This window comes from Helianthus annuus, chromosome 16, assembly GCF_002127325.2.
Source record: "Helianthus annuus cultivar XRQ/B chromosome 16, HanXRQr2.0-SUNRISE, whole genome shotgun sequence".
Taxonomy (NCBI): domain Eukaryota; kingdom Viridiplantae; phylum Streptophyta; class Magnoliopsida; order Asterales; family Asteraceae; genus Helianthus; species Helianthus annuus.
Window position 1 is genome coordinate 193,698,552 of NC_035448.2, and position 3,982 is coordinate 193,702,533.

Here is a 3,982-nt window from a genome sequence, read left to right on the forward strand (position 1 = left end):
CAATTTAATCGGTCTAATGAATCTCTTGCCCATGAACTTCACATCTGATTTATTAACTGAAACACGTTCACATTATATCATCATACTAGAGACTTCCACTCTTAATCGAAATCAAACTAACCTTTCTCAATTACTTATAAGACCTCATAGATGTTATATGACCGTTTACCAAATACTCTTTCCAACATCAATAAATCCTTTGTTAAAATTATTTTTAAACAATCACTAAGTTCTTTTACTAAATTTCTTTTCTAAGGGTCGACGTTTTCACAAGAACTTTCAAAGTCCAAATTTTCATGTTTTGATGCAAATGAAACAAACCCGTTATTTAAAAAAAAAAAAAAAAAAAAAAAAACCTTCTCTACAACGCTTAACTCGTCATCCAAATTTCAAAACACGTGGGCTAGAAGACTTCATGGGGACCGACAATTTTTAACATACGTGAACTCCTTTTTTTTAAACAAAAGTAGCATTTCAATCATTACAAAATACGTTTAGCATGACCAATGAGTACTTTATGTTCCTTTACATATACAAACTATATTCTACCTTTCAAACCAAGCTCAATCTAATTTTGATTCGACAAACTCAACGTTTTGTTTAAACAACTATACATGCACATCATCATACACATTTTAGTCGATATCTCGCGATAACATCATTTATATCGTTCGTATCTACATACTTAACCTTTTTTTTTCTCTACAATGTCTCAACGTACACCATATACGCAATATTTATTTTTCATACCTACACCTATGTTCATACGTTTTATGCTTGTACTCATACACATACTACTTATACGTTTTACGCTTCTGCTTGTACACATACTACTTACACGTTTTATGTTTATGCTCATACATACATGCGTATTCATACTTAAACTTATGCTCATACTTTCATCCTTACTCATGATTCGTACATTCGTACCTATACGCGAGCGTAATCCGAGGGATTTGCTTACGTGGGTCCCATACATGCTTAAACATAAACATGCTTACATACGACATTCTTCTACGTACACATTCTTATTTTCAAATTCATGTATACCTTGATTCGTACATAACTAGTACAAGCTATGTGGATCATGCGACAATCAGTATAATCGCGGGTGCACACGGGATTATAGTGATAGGCGTATGAGAACCATAGAGTGTACTACTGTGTATGGTAAGACACGGAACGTAACATGACCCCAAGTAACGAAACGGACGTAATGTGGTTAAAACATGGTGGATACGCCGCTGGTACTTCCTATATATAAGTGTTTTCACCATGTTACCAAACTTTCGTAAAACGTGCCATGAGAAATTCAGTGTGTTGCAGACCTTTTGGACCTAATACAACTTCACGCAACTCACAAACGCATTATATCCGATTATTCATGACGAGACTTCATCCTTAACACACTACGTTCATCTATCCAACACTTATGCTATTCACATACTTGTACTCTTTAAGAGTCATTCGTTCATTCTATACTCGTATTATTTTATACAAAACTCGTTCGCAATCCAGCTTGTTTAAACATTTGAGTCCTAAGTTACCTCGTTACCTATAAAATAGCCTCCCTATTCTTGATTCTTGTGAAACTATACTTAGTATACCTCTATTGCTTTATTTAAAGTAACAAACCTTTTCGTTCCTCTCAATAAACAGGTTTTACGAAAGTATGATTTTTTTATACTATCCTTAAAAACTTCCCCTTTCAAATCTACCTTGATGTTCTCCAAAATTTGGTACTTTTCAAAACTTTCAAACTTCCCAAGTTTCAATTCTTAATGATCACCTTTATGCCAAAAACTCTTTCAAGCCTTCCTCTTGAATAAATTTCGGGACGAAATTTCCTAAAGGAGGGGAGACTGTAACGCCCTGCGTTTTCAAACATCCTACATTTAGAAACCTTACGTGAAATTCTATCTTTGGAAATCTTGTGTTCTTATAACCATTCTTTCATCGTAATCGTTGTAAAATATGGAACTTGCTTCGTAAATAAAACTTGTACATTACACTTTTTACCTAGTTAAATCATGTTTTATTTCATATTTTACCTTGTTACAAGTTAGGGGAAACATTGTTGCATATTATTACACAACTTAATTAACAAAATTACTCATTATAATGTTTTAAAAAAATAAAAAAAATAAAGAAATATGGCAGCCCAATTCAGCAAAATTCAGCCCCATATAGTTGGGTTTTGTGGGCTAGTTTCAAGGTGTAACCCCTTCTAAACACTTCCAAAGCCCAACCCATTGAAACCCTAATCCTTCCCCCTATAAATACCACTTATAACCAGCCTCCCTACCACTTTTGCAACCCTAAAAACTCACAAAACATCCACCAAACCGTAGCTTAAAGCAAGGGTTCGAGTAGATTGACACCCCTTCACGAAAATGAGCATAACTCACTCAATTCTTATCCGATTCACTCGATTCTTTTTCCTACTTGCTTGTATAATCATGGGGTTCGATTCCTAGACTTCTCCTTGGAGAAATCAGACCTGGAAATGCCCCGAAATAGTCCATAAACTTTCTGTTTGTTTTTATGTTCATCAAAAACTTGTTTAAACCTATGCAACTTGTGTCCAACACATCTCATACCTATGTCCTAATGCTTACAACTTATCCCATGGTTGGTTAAGCTTAAAAACAAGGTTGAGACATTTAAAATCAGAGGATTAAACCTCATAAACTTGGTGTTTTGTTTAGGGTTTTTAACCCACAAGTCATGTCAAACTTTGTCTTTGATACATGAGTGATTATGGAACAACTTGGGTTGTCCAAACATACAATCCTCACATGATTTGATGATTTCTCTTAGTTAGTGTGTATATTTCTTATTCTTTATTGTATGTTCATGACCCTCCTTGGTTGTTTTTTTTACATCAAGTGTAGTGGTGAACACATAGAGGTGCCTAAATGGAAGACTTGATCTTCCTACCTCCTACATGACTTCTATGACATTTAGAGGTACCAAAATGAAGATTTTAATCTTCTACCTCATGCTTGAACTATTGGACATATATTATATAACCTAAATATATTATTCGAATAATCGAATCTTTGATGATGAACTAGTGTTCATATGTCGGGGTACTAGATTACATCATCCTAGACTATGATAACTTGTCACGATTCTAATGGAACCTTGTTCCATGAAAACATCTAAACTCCTTCGAGTTTCCTAGTGTCAAGAACAAGCATCATATGTACTAAATGATTATTTTCCATGTTATTCTCATATCTTATTTTTATGTTGTTTTAAACACCGAATCTCGACTCTAAACATACTTGAACTTTAACCCTTATACATTCGGACTCTAAATCTCTACTCGTCAACAATTGGATAATCGGAAAACGTATGCAAACTTTGTGAGTATACTCGTATTTCCCCTTTTTACTTTTACCACTTTTGGGGTGTAACATGTTTACCTATTGAAAACTTACACATGAACACTTTGTTAAACACATGAACGTTCCTATAACATGCTTGTATACGTGATGGCTTGATACTTTAAACTTGGGTTATTCTTATGTGTTGAACTTATCATTAACTTCGTACGAGCCAAACCTTGACATATGTAGCGCTATAGGATTAACGACCCGCCCGTAAACTTGAGGTTATGTCTTGAGCATATTGCGTTTTCTTGGTTTGATATGTTAGACACATGCCATATTTAATGTTATCTTGAATCATATGCTTGCCATGAGGAATTGTTCACACTTTTTATCTTATGCTATGTACGTACCAAACTTGTATACTCGCCTTTGCTTTTGCATTGAATTGTATTTTAAACATGTTACAGGTTGATGATGATGAAATGAAAACGGATAGCAAAGATGCCTAGATACTCACTTAGACGTTTAGGTTTAAAGTGTTGTATCAATTTTGTTTATGTTATGTTGAACAATGTTGTTATTTGCTTTTCTTGTAATGTTTTGACAATTTATTTTGGAAATGAAATTTGGATTATTAAATTATT